Consider the following 16,905-nt stretch of genomic DNA (forward strand, 5'->3'; position numbering starts at 1 on the left):
TTGAATCTGTACCCCATCCTTGGCTTCAGGGATTGCAGAGTGAAAGAAGAGTTGCCCATGTGTCTAAAGAAATAATTCTCTATTACCTGCCAGTCTGGATGGTGGGACATCTTCCTGTGGGCAGGGTTCAGTCTGTGCACTCCTCCCTTTATAAAATCTTTATAGAATTATTTTAATCTTCCTGTGGGCAGGGTTCAGTCCATGAACTCCTTCCTTTATAAAATCTTTATAGAATTATTTTAACCTCTGCTAATCTGAGGGGAGCAGGTTGAAAGGAAAAAAACTTTGGTGCATGCAAGTTATTATTTTACATAATAATGGAGTGTCCTGAGCTGGGAGGGACCCCCAGGATCAGCCAGAGCAGCCCCAGCCCTGCACAGACACCCCAACAGCCCCACCCTGGGCATCCCTGGCAGCTCCTGGAGCTCTGGCAGCCTCGGGGCCGTGCCCATTCCCTGGGGAGCCTGAGCAGTGCCAGCACCTCTGGGGAAGAGCCTTTCCCTGGTATCTACCCTGATATTTGTCAATATGACAAAGTGATAACTACCAAAATGCTGTGGGAAAAGCTGTCAGGGCAATCAGGGCATGAGAAGCTGCTGGCTCAGTGGTGGGGGGCTGCAAAGGGTTAAATAAAGATTGGCTTTCCCCGTTCTCCCTGCTCAAATGAGCTTCCCAAAGTCTGGGTTTGGCCCTGCTGCTGGAGCCCTCCAAAAAGGCTGGACACATCCTCAGACTGCACAGATGTGGTGGAAAGCCAGGGGAGGAATGTTTTTGGCAAAACCTGAAGCATATCAGACAATCCATTTCTGAGACATGGGTCTTAGGGAAAATAAGTGTAATTCAGAGTGTTTGAAGCATCTCCTAATGCTTTTTCATGTCATAGCTCAGAAATGGCTTGGCCTAGAAACTTCAGATTTGTTTAATTCAAGAGCCCTTGACGTAATCTAGCACAGATGAGGGCTTCTGAGAGGCTGCAGTGCTTATTTGGAGTTATTCTCTTCTGAATTAAAAATATATTAGTGTTTCACCAGCTGTGACAGTGAAAAGTTAAGACAGGCTTTCCAGACTTTGTAAAGCAACCTTGGAGGCCTTTTCCAGGATCCGTGTGCCAGACTTGTTTCACCCACACAAAGGGTGCAGCAAGGCCTGCTGAAAAGGACTGGAAACCAAAGGCAGCCCTGGTGTCTTCATCTGCCAGACCTCCTCAAACCTGATTTTTTCCTCAGCTTGCAGGGAATTCCTTTCTCCTGCCTTCAGTGCCCCACTCTGTGTCACTGCTCTCTTGCCAGGTGCACCCACAGCATCACCCCAGAATGATGTGGGGTGAAGAGACCTTAAAAATTCATCTTGTTCCACTCCTGCCATGGGCAGGTGTAGGAGTGTTGGGGGTAGCATGGTCAGGACAGACGGACAGGAGAGATCTCTGCAGCCAGGGCTGGAACTTGGGGTTTATTGCAAAGGGCCTGGGGGCAGGGCCCTGCTGGGAGCTGCCAGACACAGCTCAGAGCAGGCTGAGAGAGGAGAGGGGGAGAGAGGACGAGGGGGAAAGAGAGTAAGAGAGTAAAAAAGGTAAGAGAGTAAAAGGGGTAAGAGATTGAGGTTCCCATTACAATACCATAAATCTTCTTCTGTGTTGAATATTCTGATTCTCACTAACCAATCTAGTACAAGATACAAATCCTACAGCATTTACATACAGCCTATAAGAATCATTTCATTACCATACTGTGTTACATTTAAAACCCTAAAAACTCCTCTTTGGGCCCCTTCTGCCAAGCTGCAGGGTCTGCTCTGAGCCTTGGGCCTGTCTGCAAGCAGAGGGTGTTGTTCCATCAAAAGGGGATCACCTTCAGCTGGCCACACCATTGTTTTCCAGTTGTTCAGTAACTGAGGTATCTCAAAGCTTGCTTTCATTTCAATCTTGTTTATAGTTTCCATATTCTCAAAATCTTTGGCCAGACAATCATATTTATGAGGCTTTCCTGTTTCATCTTCCCCAACAGGCAGGGACACCTTCAACTGTCCCAGGCTGCTCCAATCCCTGTCCAGCCTGGCCTTGGGCACTGCCAGGGATCCAGGGGCAGCCACAGCTGCTCTGGGCACCCTGTGCCAGGGCCTCAGCACCCTCACAGGGAACAATTCCATCCCAATATCCCATCCAACCCTCTGGCAGTGTGGATCCCATCCCTGCAGGCCAGGGAATGCTGTTATATTCATGTTCAATGCTCAGGCAGAACCTAATTCCCCTCCTCCCAAATGCCCTCAGGAGCCCTTCCCTGGGATTGCCCCCCTCTACCCCCCTGCCAAGCCTGTGCCACCTTCCCTTTGTGGCCAAGAGTGGGCTGAGTTTCCACTCGTCACCCACATCCCATTCCAGCCAAACCTAAATAAAACTAAAAAGTGTCAGACAACTCCTGGCACAATTCATCTTAGAGAAGGAAGAGTGAGCCAGCATGAAGTTTGGGAAGAGATCTATTTGTAGTAATAAAACTGGGGAAAAAAAACCCCCAATCCCTACTGAAATTCATTTCCTCTCTAATGTCTGGGGTGGCCTGGATTTTTTTAGTTTTCTTTTTTTTTTTTTTTAAATAATTATCAGAGCTAAGGAGAGATGTTGCAGACAGGGTGTTAATTAGACCTGATATAGTTGGGTATGTTGCATTTCATTAGGAGAGTAAATAACCCCAGCAGATTTTAATCCTGCTGGCTGTTGGCCAAGTGCTGCAGAGGGATTATCTTGGGGGGTTCAAAGTAGGCCAAAGAGCTAAAAGCACCCTTTCACCAAAGAAGAAGGCCAAGAATCCAGGTTAGGAGTGGAAGGCCAAAGCTCTGGGATAATCAGATTGAATTCCTCAGCAGAAAGTACACTGAAAAGGAGATAAATCCCAATTGACTTTCTGGGGGGAGCAGGGGGGAGGCCAATCTGGGCACTTTCTCCAGCTGGAAGGGAAACGTGGCCTGGTGTTGTTTGTTTATCAGCCCCAGGCTGATGGAGCTGCTGAGGGTGATCCAGCAGCACTGCCACGGCGTCCTGAGGGCAGCAGAGACCCCACAGCTGAGGGGACAATGGTCTTGGGGTGCCACAGCACCTCTGAGCAGAGGGAAGTGACATTCCCATGGAGAGGCCACCCCAAAGCCTTCTGGTGCCTCACAGCTGTCACACATCTGTGGAGGTCCCAGTTGTGGGTTTCTCTGGGTCTGGACTGAAGGCACTTGAGGCTGTAATTCATGTTGGGACTCAGGTGTTTATTATTCCTTATCAGAAAAACAGTCTCACTACTGAGAGTTCTGCAGCTTTTCATTAGAAGGCACTAAATGGCCAACAATCTCTTGTTACAAGGTCTTTTAAGACTAAACTACCCAATTAAGGACTGACACCTGGATTATTTTCCCTTTTAACCCAGTAACTGATCCCAAAGAGCCCCCAGTGTGGACTTTTCTGCCCAGTTACAAAATGTCACCCAAACCCATGGAGAAGCATGAAGAAGAAACCCAGGATGACACCTTGTGCCCTCCATCTTGCTTCCATCCACAACACACTAAAAATCCACTGCTGCTGTCCACACTGAGGTGAAAACTTGTGTGAAACAACATGAAACACTCCCATCTTCAGCTCAACCAAGCATGCAATGGGCTTCCCTTTTTCCTCAGGAGCTAGTTTCACTGTTCAGGGCTGTTGGGGTTCCAGTTGTTGGTTTCCTGATCTCTGAGCCTCAGGCTATGCCCTCCCTGGGGGCTCCCCTGTTGGGGGAGACCCTCCTGGGGTGGTTCTGTGTCAGGAAAGAGACACACTGGATATATTCCATCTTCAGGCTCTTGTTTATTGTTCTTATCTAGAGTTTTGCACACTGTCCACACCAGGCTCAGTACACTGGAAAAGTGAGCCACAAAATGGCCAACAATCTCTTGGTACAAGATCTTTTAAAGCTAAACTATCCAATTAAGGACTGACACCTGGATCACTTTCCCTTTTAACCCAATAACTGATCCCACAGAGCCTGCAATGTGGAATTTTCTGTCCAATTAGAGAACATCACCCAAACCCATGAAGAAGGAGGAAGAAGAAGCATGAAGAAGAAACCCAGGATGACACCCTGTGTCCTCCATCTTGCTTCCATCCACAACACACTGAAAATCCCAAAACCTCAGTTTCTCACCAAGTGATACACCTACACTGCTCTCTATAATCTATTGCACACTTTTGTGGGTTCCAGTCTGTCTTGAAGTCTGGGAAACTTTCTCCATGGATGAGGGTCAGAGTCAGTGCTCCCCTGGGGGTCAGGGCACCCCAGAGCAGACAGGGAAATATTCCCAGTGCCCTGGGTTCCCACACACACTGTTTGTGACCCCAAAAGGGTGACAGTCATTCACTGGGGAGATGACACTCAGGGCAGAGGAGCAGAGTGACCCTGCTTTGCTTTGCATGGGATTTTGGGGCAGCACTGACCAGCCAGCATTCACCCCACAGGGATTTAGTTACTGCTGAGCTTCTCTTGTAAAGGCACAGGTGGAAATGAAACCCAGAGATGAGGTTTTAAATTGACAGGGAAAAGTTCCCAGTCCTGCCTGGGTGCAATTGCTCAGAAATTAGGGGAGCTGACCCTGTGCTCCTCCAGGATTTAGCCCAGAATCACAGAATGGTGTCTGGTGAATCCAAAAAAAGTGTCAATCCCTCCTCTGGATATTCCTGTGCAATTATCCCCAGTCTCTGAAGAGGAATCTGGGTCCCTTCTCAACATTCAAGTGCATTTTAATTGAATTAAGCTCTGTCACAGCAATCCAGCCATCCTATCACCAAACTCCAGGAGCTTAAAAAACTCATCTTGTTCCACCTCTTGCCATGGGGAGGGACACCTTCCACTAGACCAGGCTGTTCCATCTTTTTTACTGCAGCTGCTGCTCAGGAGAGATTGATGGACTGAAAATCAATGGAAAAGGTGCAAATAAAAGCTAAAAATGAGACATTCTCTGAGCCTTCAGGAAGCAAAAGAGCTGAAGGAAGGGAAGAGGGCCTGCCTCTGGGCGAATGGCCATGTCCCACTCTTCATCTGCCTCCTTACTGCTGGCAAGTTTTGAATGTAGCAAATCACTGCTGAAAAAAATCAAGTTTTGAAACTTTTCAGCCTGGAAATGAAGGAGAAATTAATTTTTGTCCTTTTCACTTGGGAGCATGACTTGTAAATCACTCGGAGAGCTATTTCAGGGCAAGGCTGGAGTTCAGTGATAGGATGGCTGGATTGCTGTGACAGAGCTTAATTCAATTAAAATGCAGTTGAGTGCTGAGAAGGGACCCAGATTCCTCACCAGTGACTGCAGAGAGCTGCACAGAAGTAGCCACAGGAGAGAATGACATTCCATTCCATTCCATTCCGTCCCATCCCATTCCAGATCTCAGCTGTGAGTAAAGCTGCTCTAACCCTCCTGTGCCCACAGGTCATGACAGTGCTGGTCCCACAAGGATGCCTTGGTTGGAGAAACCATGGGAAAAGCAGTTTGCTTAACAAGTCCAAGAGCTGGAGAAGAACACAAACATCTAAACATCTCCATCCACTGCAGTGGGGATGAGAGGAGCTCACTGGGAAATGAGTCTCAGTGGCAGCTTTGGTGTCTGTGGTTCTTAACTGGGCTGGAAATCCTGCTCATGGGTCCTAGACTTTAATATTTAAACCAACACTTCCAGTCTGGATCTTCGCCATGTCTAATGTAGTGATCCTTTGGAAATGAGAGGGGAATGAAGCCAACCCAAAGGGAGGAGCAAATCCCCAGGATGAGTTTTGCATTTATTGAGGGATCAAGCCTAGGAAATTGCTTCCTTCCCACATGGCTGCTGATAATTCCCCTTTGGAGACACTACTCATTAATGCCTAAGAGGCTTCAGGGCTGTAGGTGGATGTGAAAGAACAGCAGAGCATCTGTTAGGAGGTCTCAAAATACCTTATGCTTCCATATAATTATTTCTTCTTCCATATAATAATTTCTTCTGAAGCTGAACAGCAATTTGGAATGTTAAAACTTGGGAAAATAAATAAAATCTAGCTTCAGCTATGGGAAAGGACTAAAGAAAGAGGACTCCTATACTGTGCCTAAGAGTATGGCTGATCAAGTTTATTATTTAATCATAGGAGGCAATATTGCTAGAAAAAAAGGATTCTATTTATTTCTTTACATCTGTTAATTTAATTTATTTCATATATTTATTTGTATTTTATTCATATGTTCAGATATAAAAATATCTATTTACATTTATTTATAACATTGCTAGAAACAAAATCTTCTCCTGTGTCATACCTGTTACATCTCTTATTCAGATAACAATCCTATACAAAACTTGATTTTCATGATAGTTTTCTGAAATCACCACGATTTAATCACAACCTTAAAATTAAGAATATTGAAGTGTTTTCCTGTGCCACAGGGAGCAGCTCTTGGTGCTAAGTGGGGCTAAAAATGAGAAAGCAACACAGCTTAAATGACAAAAATATTTTTAATTATCTACAAGGGACTAAACTATTCATCTAATAAAGCTGTTCCTAAAAGCCCCAAACTGAGGTAAAGAGGTGATGGATGATGAAGCACAGAAAAGAATAGGAAGCAAACAGCAAAAAGGAAATTTAGGGGCTTTTATGAGTGGATTACTCAAAACTTTTTTCACCTGTGAGCTCTGACTCAGCTGCTGCTGGGGAATACTGGGTGGGTACAGCCCCAGGCAGGGTCTGAAAACAAGGATTTTAGCAGTGTCCATGTGGTGGGGGATTAGGTGTTTTATTGGTCAGTGTTTTAAAAAGGCTCCATATTCTAAAATATAAAGGAAAAATATATAAAGTATTAAAGGGGTTAGGTCTCCAGCTTTGTCAGGTGTGTGTGATTCCCTCTCTTGGATACCAGGTAGGTGTAAGCTACTGATTGTCTGTGGTTTTGGGACTATTTTACATATTCTGGGTTTGAGGTGGTAATACATGGTCCAGAGAAGGGAAAATCAGGCTGCCATGTGTCATTAAAAAAGAAAAAATTTGGGAGATGGAGCATTAAGTTTGAGAGCAGAGAGCTGAGGGGATAACTTGTCCAGTAAAATGGCCATGGAAGGAAAGAGGGCCCTGAAGAATATCAGGAATGTTTATTCCCTGAAGTGTCTGGGTTGGAAGAATTCCTGCAGCAAGCATGGAAAGCTCTCTCTGCTGTCACTGTCAGCCACACATCAGGCTGCTACTGAATAATTTGTATTGTTTGCAGGTAATTCAAGAGTAGAAAAAGTTCTCCTAATTGAGGAACTTGGGGCATCTATTTAGAGGAACAAAACGAATTCCATGTGGTTGAGGTGGCCAGTCATAAAGCTCTTGAAAACAGTCAGAGAAATTCCCACAATGACCAGGTTGGAAGAGACCTCCAAGATCATCGAGTCCAACCCAGCCCCAGCCCCTCACCCAAACCCTGGCCCCCAGTGCCCCATCCAGGCTTTGTTAAACACACCCAGGGATGGGGACTCCACCACCTCCCTGGGCAGCCATTCCAGAACTTTATCACCCTTTCTGTAAAAGCTTTTTCCCAATCTCCAGCCTGTGTTTCCCTTGGTGCAGCCTGAGGCTGTGTGCTCTGGCTGTGTCAGTGCTGCTGCAGACAGAGCCCAGCCCCAGCTGAGCACAGGCACCTTTCAGGAGCTGTGAGAGTGATGGGGGCAGCCCTGAGTCTCCTTTTCTCCAGGCTGAGCACCCCCAGCTCCCTCAGGGCTTCCTCACAGGGTTTGTGTTCCCAGCCCCTCTCCAGCCTCATTTTCTCCTCTGGGTGTGCTCCAGCCCCTCAAGGTCCTTCCCAAACTGAGGGGCCAGAGCTGGACACAGCACTCAGGTGTGCCCTCACCAGTGCTGAGCACAGGGGCAGAATGAGCTCCCTGCTCCTCTGGCCACACCACTCCTGATCCAGGCCAGGAGCCCTTGGCCTTCTTGGTCCCCAGAGCACTCTGCTGGCTCATGTCCAGCTGTCTGTCCATCAGTAGCCTCAGGTCCCTTTGTGCCAGGGCACTGTCCAGCCACACCATCCCCAGCCTGCAGCCTGACCCCAGCTGAGGCTGTATTAGTGCGTTTGGGTGTGTTCAGCCAAGCCCTCCTGTTTGGTTCATGTCCAAATGGCCTCTGACCAAACCAGGGTCACACAAGTGTCCTCAGATCAGGGCCCACCTGATGCTAGGAAGGTTTGAAGCTTTGCTCAGTGGTAGAAAATTCCTCCTGTGGCCTGACTTGGGTTGGTACTTGGGGCGTGCTGTGGCAGTTGGGCTAAAATTGAGTTTTCCCATAATAATCTATTTGAAAAAGATGCTCAGGAGGAGATGCCAGTGGCTGTTGGAGATGAACAGGAATGGGCTAGGACAGGAGACAATTTGGTGCCCAGCTTTGCTCAGGAATCAACCCCACTTTGTCTCCATTAGCTTTGGGATGCAAATGAACAAAACTGAAGGCAGCTTTCAGGTTCCTGGGGATGGATGTCATTCATTCACTCTGGCATTCAGCTATTTCTGTTGTTTACATTTGATGCCTCTCATAAATACACTGTTTCTGATTAAGGAGAAATATTTTTCTAAAGGTCTGCTTAATTTTTCACTTCAAAGTCAATCTTTAAAAACCTCTCTGCCATTATCAAGCCTGCAATGGTTTCATCCTAATCCCTCTTACTCTCTCCATTCTTATCCTTTGCTGAAGGGAAATGATAAAAATTTTTCTGACACGGAACTCGGATCCAGTGCTGAGAGATAAGCTGTTTCAAAATAAAATCATGGATTTCAAGCATTGGTTAATATTGCCATTTTTATAGATCCTTTCCTACTGCAGATTAAACAAAGCATATTAGCTAAAAGGCCTTCTCCTGAAATAAGAGCTCATACTTTTCTAACCCTCCTTTTTCATTCTAAGTTTCCACTTCTAAGCATTGTCTTTCTATAGTAATGAACATCTAGACATCAAACTCAGCTTAATAATTATAAATTCAATCAAAAGTAGGGAAACTGGGAAGCTTCCAGTGGGTGAGAAAGCTTTAGGTGAACTTAGGTTTAATTGGTAGCTGGGTTTGTTCTAAGACTATTTTTAAGGTACTTAAAGCCTCCTTGTCTTAAAAACTGGCACTTAGATTTTGTCAGACACACTGACAAAAAGAGATTTAAAAAGGATGCACAAGTGGCCTTGAGCACTTTTCTTTGCAAATTTCACTGTCTTTCAGTATAGTTTGTATTGGAGTAAAGGCTGGGAGTGCTTCCAGGTAACCTCCAAAAAGCTCTGCCCAAGAGTTCAAAAGAAATTGTCTTGTGTATATTGGAGTGAACTGGCCCAGTGTAGTTTTTTTGGGGTTTTTTATGGGTATGACATGGAATATTTTCACAAGAGTCAATAGCATCACCAGCTGGGAGTGCTGAAGCAAAAATCATATGAAAATATGGGTTATAACACAGATTTAGTTAAATATGCATGTTCTGATAGAACCAGAGGGTGGGAAGGTCTGCTCTGGCGTACACACACCAGCCATGAGCTGGCCTACAGGGTAGCATACATGGATTAATATAAAATACTAAGTTTTCTGCATCATTAATAACATCAGGGAAGTGTTAACCCAAGGAGGCAAAGGTAGTTCTTGGGGTTCCACTTTCCCTCACCTATCACAGACATGTTTTCTGAAAAATCCTTTTGCTAGGATTTTTCTCCTGAGAAGCTGAGAGGCCTCAGAAATGAAATGTAAACAATGATTATCTGCTGCTGTGGAATGCAACAGGTGCATCTGTGATTGGTCTCATGTGGATTGTTTCTACTTGATGACCAATCACAGTCCAGCTGTGTTGGGACTCTGGTCAGTCACAAGATTTTATCATTTCATTCCTTTCTTTTGCTAGCCTTCTGATGAAATCCTTTCTTCTTTTCTTTAATATAGATTAATATATCATTTTCTTTTAATATAATATATATCATAAAATAATAAATCAGCCTTCTGAAACATGGAGTCAGATTCTCATCTCTTCCCTTGTCCTGACATCTCCACACTATCTCTCCATTCCCTAATGGACACTAAGATGGAATTAGAGCCTGCAAAGAGCCAGAGACAAACCCACTGCCTCTGGGCTGCTGGTACCTTGTTCAACAGGCAAAAAACCTCAGCAGAGGTTTCCCTGAAGTTCTCGTGGCCCTGTTTGGATGGCAGCAGGGCCATGCCAAACCATAGACTGCCATGAACAGCCCCACAGTCACTGCCATGGCATCCTGCCCACCTAGAGCCATGGGACATCCTGAGCTGGGAGTGTGTCTTGGTTTGGAAAGCCAGGCGTCTGCTAAGGAAGGCAGGAGCCTCCCTGAAATGGAGAATGTAAACCCTCCCCACCCCTCCGAATTGCTATAAATTTTAAATTAAGGGGCTCTCAGGCAACAAAAAATATGGGATCGGGAAATAACAGTTCTTTATTAGGGAAGAAAATAAAAGGATAAAATAAACAATGCAGTAAACTAAACCAACACTGACTGTGACAGAACCCAACCTGACACCCTCTGGGTCAGGGTGTTGGCAGCAGTCCCATTGGAATTGTGGCTCAGCCCTCCTGCAGTGTCAGGGCTGGTTCTGCTGCAGCAGGGATCCTGGAGAAAGGTGCAGTCTCTTCCTCTGAAGACACCTTTGGGCCAGGGCTTGCAGGAGTGATTTGTGTAGGACAACCCTGTTCTGGGGGCTTGGCCTGACCCATGTGCCTGCAATGCTGCTCCATGATCTTACTTAGTGAACCGACCACAGCATAAGTATCTTTATATGGTTTTGGATGAGCTCTGGTGCAAACATTTCTCAGTTATTAATGAACAACCACAGCACTCACTGATAACTATGAAATTTGTAGTTTTTATAGCACTTTCCCCCATTCCTCACTCAGCACCTGTTTTCTTGTCATATTGAAGCCAGAGCTTGCTGAAGTTGATCACCTTGTAATCTGGAGACACCACCACCACCATGGATGGATCCAGAGGAGGAGCAGAACTTTCACAGGATCACTCCTTTCAACAGGACTGCAATCACCACTTGATAGGGCTGTGACCAGCCCCTAACCAACAGGGCTGTACTCTGAATTTGTGAGCTCAAGCCAGTTTCTTGTATCGCTGTATTTATTGTAATCTTTCTATTAAATTGTAACTCTGACCTGAAATCTCTCTCAAGGTGTTTGTGTGGGTACATTTCTCCCCCCCAGTTTATTTTCAAAGCAGCACAAACATCTTTACCGGCATTTTCAGGTTTAGCAATGCTGAGGTAGGCAAAGACTAACCCTCAGACCCCAGAAAAATCCTATATTCAGGTGCCTGACCAGGAACTTGGACCCATGTGATGGACAGAGCAGATGCATGAAGGACTGTGGCGTTGCTGGGTGCAGCTTTTCCTATGGAACTTTATTTTCAGCAGAGGTAAATCCTGGTGGAATGTCAGGACTTTCAGCAGCTGGTGTGGAAAATAAAATGTTAAGACACAGAGACATTGAAGGGCTTATTTATTAAGTGGGGGTGCTTGTACAAGAGATAGGGGTGGAACATGAAGAGCCCCCTTGTCCCATATTCCAGTGTCTGTCGTCACCCAACATCATTCATGCTGTGTGTTCCTGTCTTTGATCCAAATTTTCACTGCTGATCAGATAAACCTTTTCCCAAGCAAATTTTTGCCAGAATCAATACATTCCTAGCATTTAGATGAATCCTAAATGTTTGATTTTTAAGAAGTGCCATCCAGAACCCCAGACCCAGGCCCAGCCTGATGTTAATGAGACCTGAATTGTTGCTTTCAAGGCGTGAAATTGGTGCTGATATCTCCAGACTGAAAATGATACACAGGCATCAACCCTGTTTAGTTTGAGAGGGGGGTTATGTTTCACAGCATTGAGGGGTCTTATTTGCTGTGTTTTGTACATAAAACCTCTTTACCCTTTAATGACACCAGGAGGGGTTTGTCCTCTTGGGTGACTTTTGGGTTTAGGGTTTGTAACCATCAGTTCCCGCCACGCTCCATGTTTTCTAGTAACCTTTGGAAATTGTTCACTTCAATTTTATTCAGCAGAGACAAAAATGCTAATCTGCTGGCACTTCACATGGTGAGGGAGAGAAGGAGGGGAAGAAAGGAAGACCTGTGTGATCTATTCATTCATTATTCCACGGTGCATGGGAAGTCATCTCTTTACATGATTGACCTGCCTGGGTTTGATTACAACACACAGCTAACCTTTTCCAAATCTGCTTGTGTCATACAAGAGAAGGGTTGAAGGCTGTTGCCATGGCATTGAGGTATCTCTTGAGAAAGAGGAAGGGGGGAAAAAAGAGAGAGAGAGGAAATGATGCTTCTTTACTTCCTAGCCAAGTATAAACAAGAAACACACGCACATGTTTTTGTTTTGAAAGGGCTTTCACCTTCTTATCCAGCCTCATCTCTGTGTTTCCTTGGGAAGGGAAGGAGGAATTGTCTGTTTTGCAGATCAGTGGGAGGGGGGGATGACAATTGGAGGGAGGAAAAAAAAAAGAAGAAATCAGTCTTGCCACCATTCATGATTTATTCATGAGACACGTGAGTTTTGCATTTAAATGTGACATTCTCATGATCTCAATATTGTATATGCAAATCTAAAGATTTCTGCATCTCTCCACATGCCCAGCTTAAGTCTCGCCTCAGATCCACAGCTCTGCAAATGTAAAACCAGACAGGTTCACGCAGCTTCTGCTTCTCTCCCTGCTTGTTCTGTGCCTCAAAGACTGGGAGCAACACCAAACTGCTCTTAATAGCAGAGCTGTAATTTAGATGTCATTATTTTTTAATTTTTTTTTTTCCTCATAGTGAACGCTCACAGTCAGGAAATTACCTGTAGGCTCATGAATGGTTTAACTTTCTGAGTTGCCTTGCCTGAGCTTTCCCTTTCCTCCTAAGGCAGATCACTTGGGATTAGCACAGAGCAGGGCTGAGCCACCCTGAACAAAGAACTTACACCCTGAGCAGTGCCTGCTTCAGTGCTCCAACAAAAACCTGTCACTTGTCACTCAATAAATAAGGGCAATGACCTTGTCTGTGGGTTTTTAATTAAGATAGAGTGTTTTAATTGATAGAGTAAAACAGAAGTACCAACTCAGGGCCATGTGATGAGGCTTTGAGCACCCTGGTCTAGTGGAAGGTGTCTGTGGCAGGGGGCTGGAATGAGATAAGCTTTGAGATCTCTTCCAAACCAGACCATTCTGTGGCTCTGTGAAATGTGCTGATGTAGAGGGGACAGGCTCAGTTTGGGACAGAACCTGACCCTTGGTGACATCTCTGTCCCCAGCCAAGGCTCTGATCCACACATCAGCAGGAGGGGTGTGAAGGCAGGGCTCTGCAGAGCCACACAAACCCTGCTCCCAGCCAGCCCAGGGTGTCCCAGCCCTGCCCAGGAGAGACCTTTGGGCCAGGGCTTGCAGGAGAGATTTGTGGAGGGACAGCCCTGTTCTGGGGGCTTGGCCTCATCCATGTGCCTGCAACGCTGCTCTGTGATCTTTCTTAGTGAACCAACCACAGCATAAATACCTTTATATGGTTTTGAATGAGCTCTGGTGCAAACATTTCTCAGTTATTAATGAACAACCACGGCACTCACTGATAACAATGAAATTTGTAGTTTTTATAGCACTTTAGCCCATTCCTCGCTCAGCACCTGTTTTCTTGTCATATTGGAGCCAGAACTTGCTGAAGTTGATCACCTTGTGTTCGATTTCTGAGGTCAGGGCCCATATCAGCAAAGTTATTCCTATTGGTTTGATTATTTTAAAGCCATAAATGTTTTCTAGCTATCCATATAGCCTAATATCCCATCTCCAACAATGACTGCTTCAGGAAACTGGAAAGGAGACAGAGCTTGTAATGAATGACATTTCACAAGGGTTTAGGAAAATCTGGATATAGAGACTTCCTGATGTCATGTATTCAGGTTTAATTAATTGCTTTCAAGAGCTTGTCCCTTTCAAACCCAGCTGCATATTTGCTCCCCCAGCATGGCAATGGGTGTCAAAATTTAATTTTCTATGGGGTGGACAACTACTTAACTTTAGTAAATTTAATGCTCTTGATGCCTACTGTTTTATCCACTACAAGAGTTAATAAAATAGTTGTTACTGAGCATCCTTCTCCATGCTGCTCATGATTTTAGGAGCTTGTGTCAGAACTCCCTGCACAGTCTCATCCCCAAGCAAATATTCTTATGTATCTCCCTACCCTATTAGGAGCTGCTCCTATGGAAGCTGCTTACAACTCTGATGCTTTAAACCTGTCTCTATAAATTTTCCAGTTCTCTAACATCCTTTCTGAAAGGGAACATTAGGGCTGCCTGCAATATTTACGAAGATAGTGCAGCAGGAATTTATGCACTGGCAAAATGACTTTTTCTGTTCAGTGTCTCACCCCACAAACTCTGGCATTTGTGTTACATTTCTGACCATCCCTGATTGCTGAGCTGATGAGGGTTTTGGAGAACTGAGGTCTTGGTGACACAAACAGCCCCAGCCTGTCTCAGGGCTGGGTTGCTGTGCTCTCATTTGCAGTACATGGAATTTCTTGCCTCTGAATTCCCTCTGCTGCTGCATCTGGCTTGGTCATTCGGGTGTCTGTCTGTCCCACAACATCCCCTCCAGCAGCAAAGCTGCTCTAGGGAAATACCTGGATACTTTGACTTGTGTGCAAACATCTTTGTTGTGTGTAATTGATCTTCTTTTCAAACCACACAGACCCCAGCCCTGTGGGGTTCCACCTCTTGCTCAGGTGAGACCATCCCCTTTTTTCTGTCTTTGTTTCCCATCTCTAAACACATTATTTATCTCCACAAGGCAACCTGCTCCTAGTTCATGACACTGGCTCAGAGCCCACAGTGGGACTGTGTTTTCCTCTCCCAATGATCTCAAACTTGCATTCAGCAGAAAGACAGGGAAAGATTAGCAGGGGAGGAAAATGTCTGGACTTGAATATTTTTTTAATTTTTTTTTTCCCCCATCATTCTCACATCCTCTTATGCCATGTCTTCAATACTGCTACAAGCACCTGAAATAGCACAATTCATGACTGGCCAGACTGGGAGCAGTTTTAGCAGGCAGGGAAAAGAAACTCCTGCAGGAACTCCATTGTTATTTAAAGATACATTATCAGTTTTAGCTCCTATTTAAAAGCCGAGAGAGAAAAATATTTCTTTGCAAAGAAAAAACCCTAAACATGTGTTATCCTGAATTCAGACTGAGTTTCTTCATTTATTCTTGTTTAGCCTGGATTTAGTGGCTGGGGTCTGCAGCCACGGTCAGTGGGCTGAAACAGAGTGGTTTATTCCTGGAAACGCCCCAGTGATGCATTTTCTCCTGCCCAGGGCTCTCTGCCCTGGGGAATGTGAGAGCCTGTGTGCTGAGGGAACACCTTTGGGCATCATTTGGGGCTGCATTTGTGAAGAATCATGACACCCCAGAATGGTTTGGGTTGGAAGGGCCATTAAAGCCCATCTCATCCAGCCCTCTGCCATGGGCAGGAGCACCTTCCACTCAACCGGTTTGCTCAGAGCAAGGATGGAAGGGCAGGGGGCAAAAGCAGAGCTCACACTGATTTAATCCATGCAGGTGGGATTCACCTTGCTAAAGCCTCCTCATGCCTGCATTCACGTGGAGCAGGGGAGTGTTCTTCCCACACGTGAAGAATGCTCTGCCTTGCAGACCTTGCTTTCTGCAAACGTGGCCCCTGTGAATGTAATCAACGTTGTGCAGAGCTGCTAAAACTGAAAACAAAGCCAGAACGGTCATTGTGCTAAGTTTGGGTTCCTCATTGTTCATTGAATTACATCAGTGTTTTCTTTAGTTGCACAGTCAGCTGGCAGAGGGTTGTTTGAAATCTCGAGGCTCTCCCCTTTCAGGGGAAAACGTGAATTTCCGGAGATGTGGGCTCTGCTCTGCATCACAGCCTGGGGCTGCCCTGGCCCAGGACACAGCCCAGGCACACAGGGGGCTCAGCCAGCCCTCAGCCCTGAAAATGCAGCCACAGGAAAAAGATTTCTACTTCTTTTTCTTTGTATTTAGCTTGATCTAATCTGCTTAAAAAGAAAAAAAAAAAAAGTAGTGAATAAAATTTATTTTGTAGAGGATCCCTCTCCCCAGCGCATGGCCAGTGTTTTGTTTCATTTTGTTAAGGTGATCCCATGGGCTAAAAATCTTGCTTTCTCCAAAATTTTGGAGGCAGAGAGCCAGAAACACGTCCCCCCTGGGGCCATGCCTGGTGAGATGGTGAGTGGCAGTTGTGTCACTGTAATGTGGGAACCCCTGAAATTCCCCCAGGAATATCAGGATGGGAATCAGAGAGTGGTTTGGGTTGAAAGACACACTAAAGATTATTCAGTTTCAGTCCTCTGCCATGGCAGGGACATCTTCCACCATCCCAGGTTGCTCCCAGCCCTGTCCAGCCTGGTCTTGGGCACTGCCAGGGATTGAACAGCCCCAGCTGCTCTGGGCACCCTGTGCCAGGGCCTGCCCACCCTCACAGGGAAGAATTTCTTCCCAAAATCCCATCCAACCCTAAACTCTGTCAGTGGGAAGCCATTCCCTGTGTCCTGTCCCTCCAGGTCCTGGCCAAAGTCCCTCCCAGCTCTCCTGGAGTCCCTTTAGGCACTGAAGGGCTCTGAGGTCTCAGTGGATCCCTCTCTTACCCAGGTGAACACCCCCAGCTCCATTGCTCATTTGCATTTAAATAAATTTCCCTCTAAAATTCTGATTTTCATCACCCACACCCTAACTTCTCCCAGAATCACAGCCCATTCTGTCAGAGCAAACTCTTCTGGAAGGTGAAGTTGCCAGAAGAAGAGCTGCTGAGTGGTGGGGTTTGGCTTTCTGAAAGTTCTATTTTTCTTTGATCCAAAGGAGACCCTGAGGGGCTCAG

At 45.7% G+C, this 16,905-nt stretch overlaps 1 long non-coding RNA gene across 1 annotated transcript; it reads left to right on the forward strand.

Annotated features, from left to right (window-relative positions):
- Positions 1–6,729: 6,729 nt before the first annotated feature.
- Positions 6,730–11,159, forward strand: LOC132078401 (uncharacterized). Its single transcript, XR_009419266.1, has 2 exons — positions 6,730–6,885; positions 10,911–11,159. It is a non-coding gene; the product is annotated as an uncharacterized LOC132078401 (long non-coding RNA).
- The last annotated feature ends 5,746 nt before the right edge of the window (positions 11,160–16,905 follow it).

This window comes from Ammospiza nelsoni, chromosome 12, assembly GCF_027579445.1.
Source record: "Ammospiza nelsoni isolate bAmmNel1 chromosome 12, bAmmNel1.pri, whole genome shotgun sequence".
In the NCBI taxonomy this organism is placed as follows: Eukaryota; Metazoa; Chordata; class Aves; order Passeriformes; family Passerellidae; genus Ammospiza; species Ammospiza nelsoni.